We start from the raw sequence: 22,254 nt of genomic DNA on the forward strand, positions 1-22,254 counted from the left end.
CTTAGTTGAATTATTGTGGTTTTAGTATGGTATTATTGCAGCACAACGATTGGAAAACTGGATCTACCTACAAATCTGTAAAGAGTACATACCATTCTTAAAAAGAACATTTTCATCATTTACCCATTTACAAAAATGAAAAACTATATTCATCTGCTCTATATAATTCATGCCACATAGTTTAAACTCAAGATAGCTCTGTTACATACTCAATCGGGAGACTCTTCTTTTTATTGTCGAACGCTGCTCCTTTTTCCGATCACAAAATCAAATTACTGATGAGATAATAAATATTTTCCAGATAAACAGTATTATGGAGACATAAATTAATATTGCTTAATATCAATAATCAAGCTGCTTGGATTTCTAAAGGTTAAGAGTGTATAATCTAATAGTCTGGTAAATTCTTATGAGATTCAACACAGTGTATCATGTTTCGATTCATTGTGAAAACTCTTATTCATCAAGACAAATGTTTCATGCTCATTTCACCATAAAGTCGATAGAGTGCTCGTCCATGAAGTACTCGGCATTTGATCTATTAATCTACCAATAAGTCGTTTCATGTCTGTTCCATCTACCACTTTATTGTGTTGTTTAGTCACAAGCGTATCTTCACTTTATACTCTCTGCACAACTGCTCATGGCACCACCTCACAATCTACTATGCAACCACACGATAATGCTACGAGTGATTTCTTATTTTTCAGGTTCGGAGAGGCTTCAGGGGCAGTTACTGAATCAGCAGTGCCATGAAGCACAAAAAATGGTACTGTTAACATGCTCAAATTCTGCCGCAAGTATGCACTGGGTAGAAGAATGTCATATCCCGTTCTAATTCTGATGGATCCGAATACTTGGCAGCTAGTGCCTTCGGGTCCCTGGAAACTGCAATACCCCTCTTATATGCTGGACTGAATTGAAATCTTGGCGGCAAGAAGGAAAATAATGGGGCCAGCACCTACAGTTAATGAATTCAGATTATGTGAGCAGATGAATATTTGGCAAATATTGCTAAGAACTAAGAAGTGAGGTAAAAAAACACCAGTGATCAATGGAATTTTAGCTAAATTTCGTGTGTCAGTAAACTTCTGTTCTTTTTCAATTTAGTCGTTGAACGTAAACTCTATTACAATTGTGTCAATGAACTTGAACATTAAATGTTAACATCTGGCTGTAACAGTTGTTTGTCACTAAACTGCATATTCTTCCAATTTATTCGTTGAATGTAAACTAAGTTACAAACGTGTCGCTGAAATTGAACAGATGTTACAAATTTAATCGTTCCCTCAACGTCCCTTAGACTAATGGATCCCAAGTAGAATAGGATTTCCTAGTTTCCAACTTGTAAATAGAAATCAAAAGGCTCTCCTTTTGGGTTCCTACAATGGATTCCACATTAACGTTTTATTTATTTCAAGTTTGAGATAGTCATGGACTATCTGTTAGAAATTGGTTTGAAAATTGAATAAAATTGGTTAAGTATGAAAATCAAAAGTTGGAAAAGTGACTTTTATATCAACTTCGGCCAAATATTCGAACTTGGTCCGATGGTCAAATTACAAATATAAATAGATCAACTTGTTCTACTCGTCGAGTAAATCGTCGTGGTATATTTGAAATCACGAAACCAATTTCGTATGAATGAAAAATTGTGGTCTAAAGTTGGAAGGAAAATAAAGGAAACTGCGTTTTGCTTGGGAATGTAGCTCGATTATCGTTCGAGGGACAACAAGCGAGCGAAAAACGTTCTGCTGGAAAATGGAGAGAGAGTCTAGCGACAAGCTAGTGATGAGAAGTGTTGCTTCTGTTCAAAAGATTGCGAGGTTTGACCTGCACCACTTCGCCCACAATCCCTCATCCTTTATAAATAGGACCCTTTGAACGTCCCTTTTGCGACCATATCATATATGCATTGAACATTTTATAAATCTCTTGCAAAACTCTCCCAAAATTCATTCAAACCCGATGGGACGGTTGAACTCCTATGGCAGGTGAAGTCAGTACAATGCCTGCTACGCGCTCTCACCTTTTGATCAAGGCCTATGCATCCATGAGAAATATCGTCTTATAATCAGGAGAGATATAGCAGAGCAGATTAAGAGACACAAAATAATATTAGAATAAGAACCAGCTAAATTATTTGTTACCGTCAAGACTATAGCTCCACCAGTCGAGTGTCCAAAGCAAAAACAGGGAATTGCTGGATTTTCAGCTAAAACCTCGCTGAGAAACATTTTCTATCACAATACAAGTCAAGTCAGATAAAAGGGAAGTGTTTCTTTTTCTTTTTCTTTTTTTTTCCTCTCTAATACCGTGTGCCCAGTGTCGATGAACGTGAGATCATACCATATCAGCAACAACATCATTGAGAGAATGAACATATGTGTGCAGCCATCACTTCCACCGTGCCCTGTTATAAGGTTAAAAAAATGTCTACTAGAAATAAGTTCCCTAAATAAATAATATCTCAGTCAGTCAAATAACAATTCTGAATCTATACATTTAATCCATCCAAAAAGATGCTAGAAGGATACTACGAGTTATTGCAATGAAATTGTTTGTGGCCTAACACATACAGGTTCTGGATTTTGAATTGCTGGTGAAGGCCAGTTCTCAACATTTTAAAGTAGAATTCAGAAAAACGCAGAGGAATCTGCGGATTTATAGTGTTCCACGCTCGATATAAGAGCTACGGCCACTCACTGCTGCAGATTCTCACTAAAAATTAAGAAGTTTACAATTGACACGCCGATCTCAATCTGTCTATAATTACACTCCACACAGTCCAACATTCAAAATGAGACTTGAGTTGTTTAAATCAATGTCAAATTAGACAAAGTATCTATAATATTGCACATTATTAACATGTACAACACATGCTGAATTTTCTCTTTGGCATCAAGAAAGAACCTTAGAGGCTTATATTGTCAATAGCATGCCTCCTCCCTCTATTACTAGTGTATACTTAAGGAAACTGTAATAACTTAAATAACAAGCTTACTTATGAAGGAGGGCTTCACATGTTACATTTTTGCACCAATGGCATTGAAAAATATTTAGTCCCTGCAACTTCCAAAAATAGATGCAGGATGCAAATAAAAAGCATGTTCAAACTGTAAGGAAAAATCTGGTTAGGCTTTATGTTCCTACACTAATATTTCTATTGCACCGAGAATATTATCACAATATGACTTTGAAGCGAATTACTGAGATTAAAGAAGCAGTAAAATGAAAGGACAAAATATTCCCAAAAGAAAAAGGTTGCTGATGAAAGAAGCCATTGTCTATGTTCGATGACTGCAAGGTTTTATGGTATCAATATATGAGTTTCACAAAATTAATTTAAGCAGTGAATGTTCATTTACTGAGATTAACAATATGGGAAGTGTTGGGGATTACACCGATCCAAATGTGTATATTATATTCACAATAGCATACCGTTTATTTGCGTGAAATCAAAACGTAATTTCGACTTACCGAAATAGAATTTGAGAAGCAAAATAATAATAGTTACCGAATCCGATTGCATGAATATGGATTCATCTCTTTCGATTCTTGAACGAAAGCAAGTTATTCTTGGAATCAAACCTCACAGAACAAACATGTAAATAATGTTAATCAATTTCTGAAATCAAACCATAATCAAGAGAAATCAGAAAATGAAGGAAGAAAGATGCAAGTGATGAATTTTTGGTCGAGGCAAGTTTTTGACACTTGATCCTTAAGATAAATTTGCCCCGCATCGGTGCTAACGATTTTTTGACAATCATCTCCCAAGATACAACGACCACGTCAAGTCATAGGAGCACTCCAAATGTCTTCAACCAACGAACTCGAACGGAATTCCCTCTCTACCATAACAATGATTTTGATGCAAAAGATAATCACTTCTACAAAGTGTTTTATGTAACTTAACATGAAATGAATAATATGGAATTATGGAATGAATTGGAATGACAAATACATATCCAAGGGGTCCTATATATAGAAGATGAAGAGTTGTGGGTGAAGGAACACACCCCAAATCCAGCATTTTTTATAGAAGTTGCAACACTTCATTTCAAACTTGTATCCTTTCGAAAAGTTGCTACACTTCATTTGTAAAGTCCCAAATTTTCGTGAAATAGAATTAAATTTTTATATGTTATATTTTAATATTTTGAAAAGTTAGGGACTAAGATGATACATAGCAATTTCAATTTTATTTGGGTCAAATAATTAGATTTTGACCAAGCAACGATAAGTATATGAATATTGGGCTCGTTGGATAGATTGAAATTAGTGACGCATATTAGACTCGAGAAAAAGTTGATTTGGTTGAGCGAAGCCCAAATTATCGAGGTCAAAAGATATGGTACTAAATGGTTTTAATTAAGTTAAATTAATGAATCTATAAATTAAGGGGGGCACGTGTTGTGGTACTAATTGAATAATAAAAAATAAAAAAAGTTATATATATATATATATAGAGAGAGAGAGAGAGAGAGAGAGAGAGATGGATAGATATATATATTTTATATTTTCACACGTTACTTTTCCTTTGAGTTTCTCTCTCTCCCGTTCAAATTAGCCACCTCTAAGAAACTTCCACATACCTACTACATTTTCCCCACTACCCAACTAAAAAGAAAGATTCTCCACATTCCTTCATTTATCTCACGTTCATACGGTTTCTTCACTTCAACAGTTAATAACTTCCCCATCCTATATTTATTAATCATTTTCTTCTATATTTTTATTTCACTCAAACAAGAAAGACTTTGCAGTAACATTTATAGAGCATTCTTCATATAGGAAAATTGCTTAATAACATTTACACATATTTCTTGCTAAAATGGAACCCCTTATATATTTTTCTTCAAAGTTCATCATAACATGATTTTTATTTCACATGTTAAGATTTCTTTAGGTTATTGACAAGCGATAACATCATTATAAACCCATTTATTTTTTTAAAGAAACATTTGGTAGTGACTTAAGTTTTAAAAAAAAATTATTTGATTTTTATAAAGTAAAAAAAAATTGGGTCGCTACATCATTCTTCCAACTTTGGACCACAATTTTTCATTCATCCAGAATTGGTTCGAGATTTCAAATATACCACGACGATCTACTCGACAAGTAGAATAAGTTGGTCTATTTACTTTGTAATTTGACCATCGGATCAGTTCGAACATTCGACTAAAGTTGACACGAACTCACACCTTTTCATTTTTCCAGTTTTAAACTTAACCAATTTTCGATTAATTTTTGAACCAATTCCAATAGGAAGTTGAAGAGCGCAATACAGATACCAAATCATAAATAGTCAGCAGTTTCATGGAAAATTAGTCACTCTATGTCTCCCTAAAGCATCTTCCCCTTCACATCCTCTCCCACTAAATGAATACAAAGAACATAGAATAATTTCTTCCTCTCACACACGCAGTTCCCACCTTAAACAGGAATACATGCAATTTTTTAGTTTCAGTTATGACCTGAATTTCATGGTCCCAATATAAAATCCGAAGATTAGATGAAAAGAGAACAGATAGCGCTCGGTACTCTGTAAAAATGCAAAGAAAGCATTGACATCCTTTTACATGTGTTCTCAATTGAAAATAAGGCAAATTTTGTTTGAAATGAGAGGAGAAGACCAACAATACCAAGTTTTATTCTTGATAAATTCTAAGTTGGCTGAATGAATCTTTTTATGCCTCAACTAAGTCAGTTGGAAGATTCAATGCAATCAAAGAATTCTTTGCAACCATATTAGGCCATGTGAACTTTGGTCTAAATCACTTCGAGTTCTCAAATTTGATCTAAGTCACTTGGAGCCTAGGATTAAAGACTTCAGCTTCAAAAGATTTGGTTGAATCATTCTTGGCACACAAGAATGAGAAAGGCAAGGAACATTTTATTACCTAAGTTGTCATTCTCAAGGGGTCTATCTCTCCCTCTTTTAATCTTTCTACTGAGATCACGTCTTTCTTGTTATTTGGGAATGCAAAATTTATCATAACCATCTATATTGTTATCTCCTCAATTTACCCTTACTCGACGCTACATCTTCCTAAAATTCTTGTCGTACATTATTAGTACTAAAATGCCCATAAATAATCTATTTATTGATTCTTAGTGTCAGGCAATTTGTTGTCAAACGACCTCCTCGGACTGTGATGTTAACTCAGTTTTAATTTCAGTTGGCTTGACCCAAATGATTGAACAATATATCGACACCTCAAATGGGACGAACCAACCCCAATTTGTATGGGGCATTAGAAGCAACCTAATTTATTAGCGTTGTTCATGGCCCATGCCACTAACTTGGACGGGTAAATAATGGTACCCATTTTGATTGCCCACTATTCTTGTGTTTGGCTTTTGGGCCACTACTTTAATCTAACTTTGCTTACCTGATTTGTCCTCCCCATTGGTTAATATGACCTGTCTCCTTGCTGCCTCCAAGGCGTGAACTCGGTTTCCTTTCTTCTACTCCACTCCTCTATTCACTTTCAGTTGATTCACCTCTACTACCTTTGTGGTTTGATGCTTGTGTGATATTGGCTTTCCTTTGTGGTCTCTTTGTGGGTAATCAAAAGCAACCGTAAGTGGAGGAACTGATTTGGGAGTTTTGGGTTGTCGCTAGTTGTGGTGTCAATTGGTTGTTGAAATAAGCCCGGTAAAGCTTTGGTGGTTGTGGGTTTTCACTCTACACTTATAATAATCATGTAGGAGGAAATGGGATCATAAGTTATTATTGTAGAGAACATGCATCCCTGTATAGTCTCAAAAATCTATAAATAGCTCTCTACTATCAATTTACAAGCACTATTACTCTACATTTTCTTATTGTATTTCCATGCTTCAGCTTTATATGTTGCATGTTTTCTTCTTCTCCTCATCGTAAATTGATATTTATCACTTTCTTGAACAATCCACATATACGACTTCTATACAAATAAAACAAAAATAGGTAATCTGGCGACTAGGCATTCAAATGAGATGAACAATCAATACACCGGAATTCTTATATTCTCGACTCCCTCACATAAGAACACGCCAAAGAGAACGAAACCAACAACAACTTATATTACATAACTGAGCGATCATATTAGATTTTCTCGATGTAGGCTTCCGAAAAATATTTAGATTGATCCAAAGTTAAAATATACAAGCAACGTGAAACTTATGTTTAACTGCTTCAAGTTGTCCCCCATTTTATAATTATTGCTTCTGATTTCTTATTGTTAATACTAACAAAGGAAAATAGAGAACAATGAAACAGAAATATAACATTCTATAATCAATGATCAAAAGTAAGCAAAGGATATTTTTATATAAGAATCAAATAATGTCTAATATGAAAAGGTTTTAACTCACCAATTCAGTCCATTCCATAAACCTTGAAGCCATTTGCATTTAGTTTCTTGGAAAAATCACTATATCGATCACTGGTATAGAAAAGCGCATGAGTCGAGCAGCAGAAAGAGAAAAACAAATAAAAAATAAAAGAAAACAAAGTAAACTGACAATTGCATTGGATCTGACTATAGGATGTGAATAACTTATGTTAATTCAGGTCATGCAAAAGAACCACTAATCCCCTAACAAAGAAGGAATGGAATTAGTTACGATCCACCAATTAAATAGAGAGGATACAATTTACATGGAAAAGCAATATCAATAGAAATCCAAGAAGCCTATTTGATGCAGCACCAACTCAAGTAATTAATTGAATGTTAGAAGGGATCTATGGGAAAGGGAGAATTGAAGGAAAGAATGGGGAAAGAAGAAGATTCCACAGTAGAAGAAGAAAATAGGAAGAGAGAAGAAGAATGGGAAAGAGGGGGGATTTCGCCATAAGCCACCAAAATAATTATTCATTCATCAACTACTGAAATTACATCGCAATTAGATTTAAATAATAAAGACTAAAACCCTAACTAGAATGAACTTGGAACTTGAGCCAATATAAGCCCAATTACATAAATAAAAATCTAAAACATAAATAAAGTCCAAATAGAAATGAAATAGATGATGTCCTCATTAATTCTCCCGGGGTGGGAGAAAAACTCGATCATGTCGAGTTGATTGATCACTATAGGCTGCAGTCAATCTGATACTCCAAATGCTTCAAGTCTAGCCACGGGAGACGATCTTTCTGACAAACCAAGTAACGAAATTCCATGATTGATAGTACTGAAAACTGTAACTTATTCCCAAGAATATGATCTAACCAAGAGGGGCAATCTTTCCTTCTAACCAACTACTGATACTGGACTCCAAATAACCAATACTCATGCACCTCATCTTCAAGATTTTCACATGATTGTACATAATAAGGAGCATAAGAAGCACGTCTCTACCCAGCAAACAAGGAAGTATTGAATCTTGTCATCATTGGTCAATACAATACGCTCATCTAAAATATCATCAATTTTATCTTTGTGTGATGTGATAGATGGTATTGAAGTAGAAATATCAACATAGTCAAGTTGGGGGTCTACAAAGCTAAGTAGAAATGGATCATCAAAGGAAGTAACACTGTGTTTGTAAGTAATGAAGTCCTCAATATTTAAAGCAGAGTGGTAGCCAAAATGTGATGAAAGAACCAACATACTTTAAAAATTTTAAAGGACCAGCACTATAAGCTTGCAATATAACATAATTCTCAATATTAAATTCAAAATATCGTTTATATGGATCAGCTTGAAGTTTATATAATACATTACTTGCATCATGTTGTTTATTGATCTCAATATGTAAATCATAAAGATGACGTACAAATGCCTCAACTGACATAGACATACTAGTATATGGGGATATTGGAATAAGGTCTAAAGGTTTCCTAGACTTATAACCATGAATAACTTCGATGGAACTCATACCGATAAACCGATGCACAAAATTGTTATATGCAATTTGAATTGTTGGGAGGATCAAATCCCAATTCTCAAGATTTTTCTTGAAAAAGACATGATTATACAAATCATCTGTACCTTTGGATTGGAAAAAAGTATGACACACAACATTTGACTGAGGGTATCGGGAACAAAGGGTACAACCCCTAGATCTACATAAAGAAGTGTCCTCAATATCATTCAAATCATCGCATTCTTCAAATTAGGTTCATAGATTTGATCTTCTAACGACTCTTACATCCTTTCGTTCTTCTATGACTAAGGCCTCAGTTAGGACATTTGGAAGAGATGTGGCCAAAGTCCTTACAGCTGATGCATAGCAGGTGAGAAAAACTCGTTGGAGTTTCAAAAATTTTACCCCTATTTTCAAAGATTTGAGGAACATTAGATGAGGGAAGTCCTAGAAGAGACTTAACGGGATGAAGTGGAGCCAATGAAATAGAAGAATGGTTGTTAATACGCCTTCTATAAGGAGAAGGGACCTTGGATTATCACGACCTTTGCACTCATTTTTCCAAATGGGAGGAACACTAGACAGGGAAGGCTCTATGACAGACTCATGTTGAGGTGGCGCTAATGACATGGGAGAACGATGGTGGTCGCGCTTTTCATATGGAGTACTAATAAGTAACTCGTCGTCCCGAGCTGAAGAGTAAGGGTGATCAAGAGTAGTGACGTCTCGAAAGAAAAGCTCACGCCTAAGTTCATCTCTTAGACCTTGTATAAACCTACTCAAAGTCAGGACCTCATCCTCAATGGCATGACATTTCACTTGAAATACCTCAAATTGAGCAATGTACTCAGTTACTAGTCGATTCTCTTATTTAAAGGCATTCCATTGGGTAAAAATTTCATAATCTAAACAACCATCGAAAGTAGGAGTATCTAAGTCAATGTCTCTAAAGAAACGCTCCTTACGACGAGGAAGAGAATGAGTACCATGATGACCATGGCCTTGTTTTCCCTCACGAACTTGATCCCTATTCCTACGATGTGTCGAAAATATTTTTGATCACTTTGTCCCTGATAATATTGTCTATTATGAGACACTTCAGAATTAGTGTCAGTCAAACGAGGGGTTTGCTTTCGACGGTTGTGTAGGTGCTGGCAGTAAAGATTGAGGTGCAACGCTGACACGATTGAGACAACTGATGGTACGTGCTGCATTAGGGAGGTGATGGTGGACTGTGGTCGTGGATTATAAAAGATGGGTTAGAGTGGATTGGGTTTCTTTTATGTAAAATGGGCTGGACTAGGTATAGGTCGGGTTTCTAGAAGTGGATAAGAGCTAATGGGTTGCTAAATTGGGCTGGAATATGTAATGGGTATGGGCTTGCGGGAAAAATGTATTTGTGGGTATATGGATTGCTATAAAGTTGGGTTGGCGGGAGGTGGGCTAATTTTGTTAATGGGCTAAATTATAAAAAGGTTCTAGGGCTTGTATAGCAACACACACGGCAGAAAAATTGAGAGAAAATTGATGAAATACTAAAACTGAATTTTTTATTTTTTTTTTCCGATTTTTTTCTTGGGTGAACAATACCAGTGATCAGTATTTTTTTTTTTTTGCTCCCTTTTTTTAAAACTAAGAAAGAAAAGAAAACTGCTGCCTAAAACAAATTATTTCGTTTGTGTTGCTCTACAAGGGTTTTGGGAATAGAATGTGAAGAAAAGTTTTGAATTGTAAATGAAAAGTTATCCAAGTTTCGGTTCTGATAAAGTTATCCAAGTTTCGGTTCTGATACTAAATTTGATACAGCATCAACTTAAGCAATTAATTGAATGTTAGAACGGATCTATGGGAAAGGGGGAATTGAAGGAAAGAATGGGGAAAGAAGAAGATTCTACAGATGAAGAAGAAAATAGGAAGAGAGAAGAAGAATGGGAAAGAGGGGGAATTTCACCATAAGCCACCAAAATAATCATTCATTCATCAACTACTGAAATTACATCGCAATTAGGTTTAAATAATAAAGACTAATACCCTAACTAGAATGAACTTGGAACTTGGGCCAATATAAGCCCAATTACATAAATAAAAATCTAGAACATAAATATAAAGTCCACAAAATAAAATAAAGTCCAACTAGAAATAAAATAGATGATGTCCTCATCACTATTCAACTTTAAAATGTAAATAAAATATATGCAAAATACTTCAAGGTGCCAAATATGTAATTGTAATCATACTAAGCTATGGAATTATGGAGTAGCAGGAAAAGATTCAAGCAACAGACAAAAAATTTCTTGTGAACAAGGCTTAGTTTCTTACCACTTGGTGTAATTAGAACATGAAGTTCTACTCCATAATAATTTTAATGAAGAAAAATAGGAAAATGAAACTTTAATGAATCTTACAAGGACTTTTATATCGTTTAAACCGTAATCCTACTCCACTCATAGTCGCATAGCATTAAGTATATGCAGTGGATAAAAGTATCTACACCATAATCCACCAATTTTAAATATTTCTAAGAAATAATTTCCTCATTTTAGTACGACCAAAGGTAAAATCCTATGCCACTTAATAAAAAAAACAATAATCCACCTATACGAATTTAGGCCCTAAGATGAACAAAACATAAAACTACAAATTCAGTCTATATAAAACTTAGACCAATAGTCTAGACCATCCTATAGGACATGTTAAGGTTAAAATCCCACATGAGCTAAAGGATAACAACTTAGGTCACTAGTCGACCTTTCAAGACGAACTGAAAAAACAACCAAATTAAGATTATCAAATAGAATCTATACTAAGAAAAAGTGATTAAAATGATTGAATTAATCACCTAACTTTAACATTAACGGGAGTCCATGATTAAGTAAAAAGAGTATCACCTCTCGAAGTGACTAGTAGGATCCTCTTGATAATTCTAGCCAACACACAAAATCAAATGTAGCAAGGAAATAAGATGAAAATAGAAGATAAACTCAGCAACAGTTGAATTGATACCTGTAATTGAAGGTTTTTTTTTATATAGAATGCAAATTACAGAATAACCCCCTAACATTATCGTACTCTACTGAATTGTAAATGACAAGAACGAAAATGATAAATGGACATTCGAGAGGTCCATTGTTCTACCAAGAAACTACCCAATTTCTTCCCCTTGCCTTTGGCCCAACAGATTTTTCTCATCTATTCATTGGGCCATATCCATGATTTTCTCCAGCCCATTTGGCCTTAACACCCTGATTTCAACCTGCACATTTGATTTTAATCCATTTACAAACTTTCCATCCAACAGCCATCTGAGATTTCTGTTAGCGGTGCTGCTAGGGACTCAAAACCATTGTCTGTATTCTCTCATCAAGCCCTCATGCCGAAGAGCTAGAAATCTCTCCTCTCCCACTCCTCCTTGTGTCACACGAAACTTTCTCAACACCAACCCTTTTATCTCCTTCCCGTCCTGGATCTTCTTCCTCCGTCGTTGCTGTTGGAAAAAAAAAACTGAGTTATGGGCCGACTTTGGCACGAGTTTTGAGTGGGACCTGGTTGTTCAATTTGGAAGATGAAAGTTGATTTGTGTTCTCCTCCGTGAGTACGTCGAAATCATATACTTACTTGCCAAAGATGATGCTCGGGTGAATGAGAAATTGAGGCTCAAAGTGTGCCACTCAAAAGGAAGTTTATGTGGGAAAAATGAATTTATCCCACATAGGAAAAAGATGAGAAACTCCAAAGGTCATTGCCATTAATGGTAGCCTAGCCTATAAATAGTGGCTCATTTTCCTCATTTCAATACACTAAAGCAAAAGCTTTCAAGTTTAGAATACACAAGAATTCATTTGCATAGAGTTCTGTCTTTTCTGCATTTCTGTCTTGGTGGTGGTATAGTTCAGGCACTAGTTCAGTTCGCCGGAGTGGTTTCTGCGGTGCTCGGAAGCTATTGGTTTTACCGTTGTATCCTGAGAAATGGACGCTCGTTTTAAACCTCAAGCACGGACGGTGAGGGGGCGAATCTGTTTTAAGGAAACTGTGCGTAACACAGGCCTCGGTTTGAAATTTCATTTTCTGCAATTTCAATTATTCGTTCTGTTATTTATTACAGTAAATTCAATAATTGATTTGTTGTTCATTCTGTTATTATCCAATTAGTTGTACGACTGTAACTTGCTGTTATATATCATCTTACCGGACAAAAAACATATACGGTATTGAAATCGAGAATACCGGATTCCTCATTTTTCATAAACCGACCGAACTGGAAGATATGGTAGTAGCCTCCATTTTCTCCGATTCAGAAATTTGAGTAAGGCTAAAATATCTTTCAGCTTTGAATACCCACCCTTCTGGATTGTCTCCTTCAAATACTGGAATTTCCAACCTCCTGTTCCTATATTCAGGGCGCCGCAAACCTCCCAGCTGTTCTCTATGTAGGTCATCACGAGATTGAACTGCTCCATTATCAAGCTCATGTTCTTATCTATAATATGAATCCGCTGCATTTCGGACTTCATCGCTTCCATCCCAGCCTGAATAGTTTCTATTCTCCCCTCCAATTTTCCTACTCAGTCGGTAAGCGTCATTTCAGGAACTTGCTCTGCTACCAAAATGTTAAAGACCCTGTTGCCAGGGCAAACCAGTGAGCAGAATCAAGGATATCAAAGCAATTAAAATAAGAAAATAACAGAAAACAGCAAGGCAAGCTCAATATATTTCTGTATTGGAATAATTCTGTAATGACATCAAGTGCAGACTTCTATTCGCACTAAAGTTTTGGAATTATAGTGAAATGTAAATGACAATAAAGAAATAGATAATTGGACTTCCGAGAGGTCCAGGGTCTCCCCACTTTTCCTTATTTTTCCAGACTCCCATCATCTCCTTTTTCTCTGCTTATATACTAGGCTACTAGCCACTAACTGATTCTGTTATTTGTTTATTCTTTCCAGCCGTTCCTTTTCTGCCCCTGCCCTCCCATTGCATCTTTGGTATTTAACTTGGATAGGTGGCCAATCATTACTCCCTCCCACGAAACTCACCTTGTACTCAAGGTGGAAATCCGAAAATTATTGTTTCAATAAGTTATACGGTTCCCAGGTTGCCTCTAAGGATTGTAAACCCTTCCATTGGATCAAGGCTTTAACACCACAGATGTTGCTTCTGTTTCCTGGTCTAACCCCTAAAATTTCCTCTGGTCCGACTATCATTTCTAGCTCCTCATTTGAGTGGTTTGGAATGTCTATCACCACCTATAGATTCTCTTCAACCTTGCGCAGCTGGGACACGTGAAATACCGGATAAATAGGACAGTTATCCGGTAGTGCAAGTTTATATGCCACCATTCCCACCCTGTTCTCAAGTACCAAATCAGGGATAACTTTGACGGTAACGCCCTAGAAATTTATAAAAAAAATTATATGTACTATATGCTATATTTTTATATTTTGAAAGTTGAGTGGCAAAAGTGCAATATATTAAACTCAATTTTATTTGGGCCAAATATTTAGTAAATCAATATGGGGCTCGTTGATAGCTCATAATCAATCATGTATATTAGGCTCAAGAAAAGTTAATTCGGATTAACGAAACCTAAATTATTAAAGTTTATAGATGTTATTAATAAATATTATTTTATTACTTTTGTTATTTTTTTGTGGAAGTGTTAGCCACATGGGGTTGTTGAGATTGAATTAAAATGGGTTGTTTTATTTGAATTGGATAGAAATTTTGGGCAAATTGGACTTCTACTTTCTATAGGACACTTGTCCTATATATATCAATTTATGCAATTGTTTCCCATAAAGAAAAAGTTAGATTTCCTTTCACCACACTATATAATTTTTATAAACACAACAGCAGGCTGGAAAAAAGTTGGAACGTGATTTTGGTTTTGTTTTTCCAAAAATTTGTTTGATCTAACAAGGTAAGATAGCGAGGTGCTGTTACTTTTATCCCATTTAAATTGTTTGTTTCATGTTGTTGAATTATTATGCTTATGAAAGTTTAAAGATATAATATGATATGTGTGTTATGGTCATCCGGTACTAAAGATATGATGTTTATTGAGCTCTTACCGATTTATAAAAATATGATAACGGTATGAAATTTTGACCCATGTATTTAAATATTTTTATTCGGGATTGCACCATGATTTTTCGTGTCTTACTAAATATTCCTATGTACTTATCCTTTTCGCTACTCCTCACAGATTAGAAGAGGTCATTGGTTGGCGGGTGATGAAGTGTAGTCGTGATACCAGAAATTATGGAATTTAATAAAAAATAATCCGGAGTAATATGACTATGGATCTTTATTTTTCAGCGTTATTTTAGTTTTATTTCCATGTGAAATTTGTTATTTAGGATTGGGACACATCTCAATTGATTGTGTTTCATATATGTTTTATTTATTTTGATAATGGAACTAAAAATTTTCATGTTGGGATGTTTGTTATGTTTATTTAACTATGGGAATAAAAATTTGGGTAACAATTTACATGCTAAAATTTAGTTCATTACATTCACACTTCCAATAGATTGCACAAGGATTTGTTTATGATTAGGCAGTGTCATATATGCTCATTATATGAAAAGCTGATTGATTAAACATATGTGGCTTGTAGTACCTGAATCCACTACCCAGTATCTAGATGAATATGAGTGTTGGATTAATAGAAATTGAGAAGCAGGAACCTAATATGTTACCAGTATTGGCATCCATTTCTGTGTTCACCTTTGATAGCCTTGAGATGAGTACTTAGCATACTCATCAGATGTTAATATTGAACAAGGCTGAGTGTCTGCATAAAATTCCCAACATTACCTTGTGTCTGATCCATGACAGATTCAGAAACCTGTTGCTTGGAAATATGGTTAACCATTGCACAATTTTCTTGATTATTTGATCTAGTTTCATTATTCAGTCCAGGCTTCTGTCTACGCTTGTACCCCAGGGGACGACCATGTAGCTTATAGCATTTATCAACCACGTGGTCTATGTATTCACAGTAAGTGCAAATAGGCCTTTCATTCTTCTAATATATGCTATAATATTGTCCTATACCAGCCTTTCTAGCCTCATTCTGAACATGGAAGGCCATGGAATCAGTGGTTCCAGATATATCAGTGATCATAGACTTTGCTTTAATGTTCTTCTTGAGAAAACAGGAGGAATGGAATCCATTAGTAACAATTGACCTCTAACTTAAGCAAATAATTCGTACAGCCCAATTAGAAAAGACATAACATATTCCATTTGAATGATGTTCAACAAGCTTCGTATTGCCTCCATATACACATTTTCCACAGGAACATATAGGTCTGTAGTTACTAAGCTCTTTAGAAATTGTTTTCAACTTAGTAAAGTACGTGCTGACAGATGATCGGCCTTGTGTATGATTCATCAATTCTCGCCTCAGTTGGAATATGAGTGGGCCATTCCTCTATTGGTAACGCTCCTTTAAATCTATAAAAATCTCATCTGCAAATTCAAAGTATATAACACTTGCAAAAATTTTCTTGGATACAGAATTGAGCGTCCAAAAGATATCAATGTTATGGTTGCGGATCCATGAATTGAGTACTCCTGACCATTCTCAGGTTGGAAAATGGATCTAGCAATAAATCCTAATTTATTCTTTACTGATAGTGCGATCATCATCGATCGGCTCCAATGCATAGTTGTCCCCAGTTAGTTGCTATGAAACAAGAACAAGACCTATATTATCTGAATAGTGAAAAAAATATGGACTAGGTCCATCATAGATTGTTGAATTTCTCGTCAATCTGAAGTTTCAATGGAAATATAGATCAGTATCTGATGAAGTTTATCAGATTTGGTGGTGAAGAGATCACGGCTCTGATACCATATTGAAGAAAAAAGCAGTAAAAATAGAATGAATGTTAATTTTAAATAGTAGTCAAGTCATTCTATAGATAGATATCAGAAGTTAACTAACTAATCGATAGCTCACTAACAGCTATACAATCAGTTAACCGACTTACTTACGAACTGTAGCTAACTAACTAACGTTCTAATAGCCTCTATACTTTTGCTTGCTGATTTTCATTATACTCACTTTTTCTGTATTCATTCTTAGGAATGCATGAGTATTATACTCAATATTTCTTTTAAATATTTAAAGTTATTGTTAGATTCAAGTAAAATTCCACTTAGGTCTAGCATCATTTTTGTTGAATTAAGCACAAAACAGGGTTAATTTTTTGTTGATTTCTACCATTGTTTTGTTGAAGTTTAGATTTTGAGATTGATTTTGTCACCGAGGAAATACATTGTTTAAAGTTGATTTCTGTCCACGAAACTCAAACATGTTGTACAGTGTGCTTTAGTGTTTGAAATAGCATATGGATGTAATGAAATTAGATTTGCGGATCGTTGTGATGATGGTGAAGCGAAGGTAGAAGAGGCGATGATGATGCGTGGGTTTGATTTTTGAATGGGAGATGGGGTGGTAGCTTTTGGTGGTGACAGTGTGGTGGTTTGCGGTGGTGACAATGGATAAGTGGGAGGGTGGGGCAGTGTCGTCGACGCTTTGTCATAACATCAACGGTTGTAGACAGTGACTTGATTTTGGTTTTGCTTTGGGATAGGTGTGAGGGGGTTGGGAAAGTAGATGAACTTTTGCTTTCTTTTATTTTTTTTTATATATTTTTTGGTTTATTTCTTTTAATTATTTTAATTGTTTGATGTGGTAAATAAAAAATTACTAGTTTACCCTTTGAAATGATAAAAAAAAAATAGTCAAACTTAATCTTTTAGTCAACTAATAGATGGAATCCATTTATTTGGGCCTCAGTTACTACTGTTTGAAAGGTTTGGGTGATGGCTGCAATGAATGAAAAGCTAAGGAAAAGTCTGTTTGAAACGTTTGGGGGCTCAACTGCAATTATCCCTATTTGATATGATAAGCACGTGTTTTGAAACTACTATAGTCTCTATATTGCATGCTAATTGATCAATAGAATATATACGTAGCATTGGACATCTAACTTTTAGATCGTGTTAGAACATTTATGTATATTCGTATTCTATCTTTAATTTATTTTACGAACGAAAATGATATTATGAAACCAAAATTAGTTAAATAACATAAAGATATTGTGACATTGATGACTCGTTTTAGATCATAATTTATTAGAGACGTGATAAACTATTTAGAGACTAAATTGACCTCCAATTATTATGTGACATTTATCGATGATTCAAGTCGGAAGTATGTGTTTATTCTAATGAAAAATAAATTTAATATTTATTATACTTTCAAAAGATGGAAAGCAATGTTTAACAATGAGACAAATTTGAAGGTGACATGTTTGAAGTCAGATAATTGAAGAATATAGATGATGACTTCAAGAAATATTGTGCTGATGATGGAATCAAGATCAAGAAGACTATTTTAGGAATACCTCAACAAAATGATGTAGTTTAGAGGATGAATATGATTTTAAACGAGCGTGCAAAAAACATGAGATTACGTCTTGGATTATCAAAGATGTTTTGGAGTGACGCTATTACCGGTGTATCTTATGTGATCAATAGAGGTCATTTAACATCAATGGACTACAGAATACCGTATGAGGTTTGGAGCGATAAAGAGATAAATATTTCACACTTGAAAGTATTAGGTTGTGTTTAGTATATTCACATTGGTTTTACTGCGAAAAACAAGCTTGATGCTAAATTAGAAAGGTGTTTCTTCATTGGATATGGTGATAGCGAGTTTGGTTATCATTTTGGGATGATCAAACTCACAAGATTATCAAGAGAAATGATGTGGTCTATGAAAATGTCTTGTATAAGACAAGTTGTGAACAAACGATAAACGCAGAAGTCTTATTGTTAAGAAGTCTGAAATGATTCCATTGAAATATCTTCCAGTAATTTAGAGAACGTTGATGGTGAAGATCAAGAAAATATAGCCCCAGAAGTACATCAGAACACTCTTATAACTCAACTTAGAAGATCTAACAGAACTAATAGACCCCCCACAAAGATATTCTACAGCATAGCATTACATTCTATTGATTGATAGAGATGAACTCGAAGGTTATAGTGAAGTTATGCAGGTTAATGAATCAATTGAATGTGAGTTAGCCGTGTTGGAGAGATGAACTCAATACTATCCAATCAAATATGACAATTGAATGAGTTACCAAATAAACATGATGACAACAAGCGACATAAAGTAAGGCTGGTTAAAAAGGGATTTCAATAGAAAGAATGCATTGATTACACTAAGATTTTCTCTCCCGCGGTAATTTAACCTCAATTAGAGCTGTACTTGAACTAGTGAGAAAAGAAGTATAGCACCTAGAGTAGTTGGATGGATGTAAAGACTTTAAAGTGATTGATGAAGAAATTTACATGATGCAAACTCAACGTTTTGAGTTACAGAGAAAAGAAAATGTTGTGTAGACTTCAAAAGAGCTTGTATGATCTTAAACGAGTTCTAAGATAATAGTATGAGAAATTTGATAGTTTTATGGGTAATAATGGCTCCATAAGGTGTCAAGCGAATCAATGTTGCTATGTGAAGAACATTGATAAGTGATAATCGTTCTATTGTCCAACTGTTATATATCGATGACATGTTGATTATATTTATCCAAGAAATTTGCAATAAAGGATTTGAATGTTACAAACAAATTCTTGGGATAAGAATTACTGGGGACATTGATATCTTAAAACTGTCACATAAAGAGTATGTGAAGAAAGTGCTAAGTAATTTCAGGATAGATGATGCAAAACTAGTGAGTATTCCTTTGGCTAGTCATTTTAGGCTATCCAATGTGTAGCTATCCCCTACAGAGCAGAGCTGTCTTACATTGTCAAGGAGCATTATTCCTTAGAACGGATTCAAAATCGGACTAAAATAATTTTAAGTTAGGCTAATATGTTAAAAAAATTCACATAAATTTTATATTTTTACTTATAAAAAAATTACCCTAAGAAAATTAAAACGGGTTGGGGGACTAGGCAGAAGCGCATTCCAATCCTCCCTAAATCCGCCACTGCTTATGCCTATGTTATTGATGATCTAAAGTATGATATGATGCACATGAGACTAAACATAGCACGTGCAATAGGAGTTGTGAATAGATATAACCCTTGCCAATTTTAATTTTAATTTTAATTTTTGCTTTTTTAGAAGAAATCTGACAGTTAGTCTATGAAGTAACATTTTCTTTATCTATTTCATCTGACACGAGTGACATATAACTGTACCATTAATGGATTTTGATTTCACTTTACCAATTTTGTCCTTTCCAAAAAAATGCACATATCCAGCCAAAAATGGGAGTACAAATGAAAATCACACATAAACTATCAATAATCAAATACATATGGCATTCAACGATCGGGCCCTACTGATGTGATTAGAAAATGAATTCTTTGGACAAAAATGGCATCCAGATAATCGCATATCAGAAATTCGACTAAATATCATAGGGAGACAGTAAAGTGGATTCTCAGGTACTACAAATTCAATCTTATGTTTCAGAAAATCGGGTTTGGAATTATAGGACTACATGGATATTCACACGACAGGGAATACTGATAGGAGGGAAAAGTACTGCGGTTATGTATACAATTTGGATGGTAAAGTATTTAGTTGGGTGTTTAAGGTGAATAAGATAGTTTCTCCTTATACTATTGAGGCCAAATATCTTCCTGTAAATGAAGTTAGCAAAAAGATGGTATGATTGTAGACTTTCATGGGAAAATTGGATAACAAGTATGAGAAGAGAGTGCTGAATTACGATAGTCAAAGTGCTATTCCCTTAGCAAAGAATCATGTTTATCATGTAAGGAGGAAGCATATATAGGTCCGTTATCACTTTATTTGATCAACTTTTTAGGATGGAATCTCAACACTTGAGAAGATTCAATGGAATCAGAATTTAGCTAACATATTGACAAATATTGTTCCGATCGAGAAATTGAAGTTGTGTGCAACTTAAGTTGGACATTTCTTTCGAGGATTGAGGAGTTGTTGCCGCTATAGAGGAGCCATTGATGGTGGATTAATCTTCAAGTGATAGAATGTCATAGTGCCTAATTATTGTCGATTTGCGAAGTCCTACGCCAAAATTTCATTACAAATAGTTTAAAAATTTGTGTCCTTGTAAATTTCAATTTTGCAAGGGAGTCATCATTCAACTTTCGAACTATCATCATGAGAGAGAGAGATGTTAAAAAATATAGGGTGTATGACTTCTTCTTGTAAATTTATTTTCATCATAGTGAATTACTACAACAGCGAAAGTGGATATAGTCTCACAGACAAACCTCCATAAATCTTACATATCTTTGTTTCCTTCTTCTAATTCATTACTCTTGGTGGAATAAGTTAAAAGTCTCTAATTCTCAACAATGACAAAACTATTGGACATAGTGAAGCATCTTCTGCACTATTTACCATATACATGGCACCGTGCATCGCGGCTGATTCCTTTGTTATGACTCTCCTTTATAACTTCATGCCTTATCCAAAACAAATTGGCCAACAATGTAGATGATTCTCCTCTTAGTCTTCTACCAATGCCCACACGGTATTCTTAGGTCATAATCCCATATCTTGTTTATCTCGCAAACAACGAACAGTTGCTTGCTCCTCCACTATGTCATAATATTGAGCGATTGCCACCACCACCTCCGAAATTTTGTGAATACGGTCTTTTCTTAGTATGAACTTGGCATCATCTTACGTTCTCCTCCAATTTATTATTGAGTGATCACGTATAGAGTAAACAAATGAACATTGCGACATCAGCATTACTATAAACACATACATGTGCACCAACACAGAGGGGACGCAAATATTTTTAGTTAGGAGGACAATCAAACTATATACAAATCGAATATTTTGTTCTTGATTTTTGAATCATTCATACTTGACCCAAAATAAAAAAATAAAAAAAGATTTACATTTAAAAAAAAAAAAAACTTCTATATTAATATTTTGCTCATCATTTTCATCCATTTGATTTCGAAAAGTCATTTTATTAACATTTTGCTCATCACAAGGAAATGCGTATTTATTTTTAAAATTTTAGGTTATTTGATACAAACAATCAATTCAAGTAATCAAAAGGAAAAACATATCATCAATATTTAATACTAATAATAAATCAAATAAATGCAAGGAATGCACCAACCGATCTTGGTTATTTTTATCCACCACGTACACACTACTCGTGGGTCGCATCTAGTACACGCACGTTCATCTGCACGATACTTATATATCGTGTTTCATCGTCAGATACAACGATAAATCATTTACTTTATTGCATATTGCTTTTCAGTTTCTATTACAAAGAAAGGCAACTAAAATACGAAAAAGTGCAATACGAGTTTTACTGGGGATCTTCACAGAGC

The 22,254-nt window shown here is 34.7% G+C and overlaps 1 pseudogene; it reads right to left on the reverse strand.

Annotated features, from left to right (window-relative positions):
* Positions 1-641: 641 nt before the first annotated feature.
* On the reverse strand, positions 642-15,988 carry LOC111372383 (annotated as a pseudogene).
* Between the last annotated feature and the right edge of the window lie 6,266 nt (positions 15,989-22,254).

Source organism: Olea europaea, chromosome 2 (genome assembly GCF_002742605.1).
Source record: "Olea europaea var. sylvestris chromosome 2, O_europaea_v1, whole genome shotgun sequence".
NCBI lineage: Eukaryota > Viridiplantae > Streptophyta > Magnoliopsida > Lamiales > Oleaceae > Olea > Olea europaea.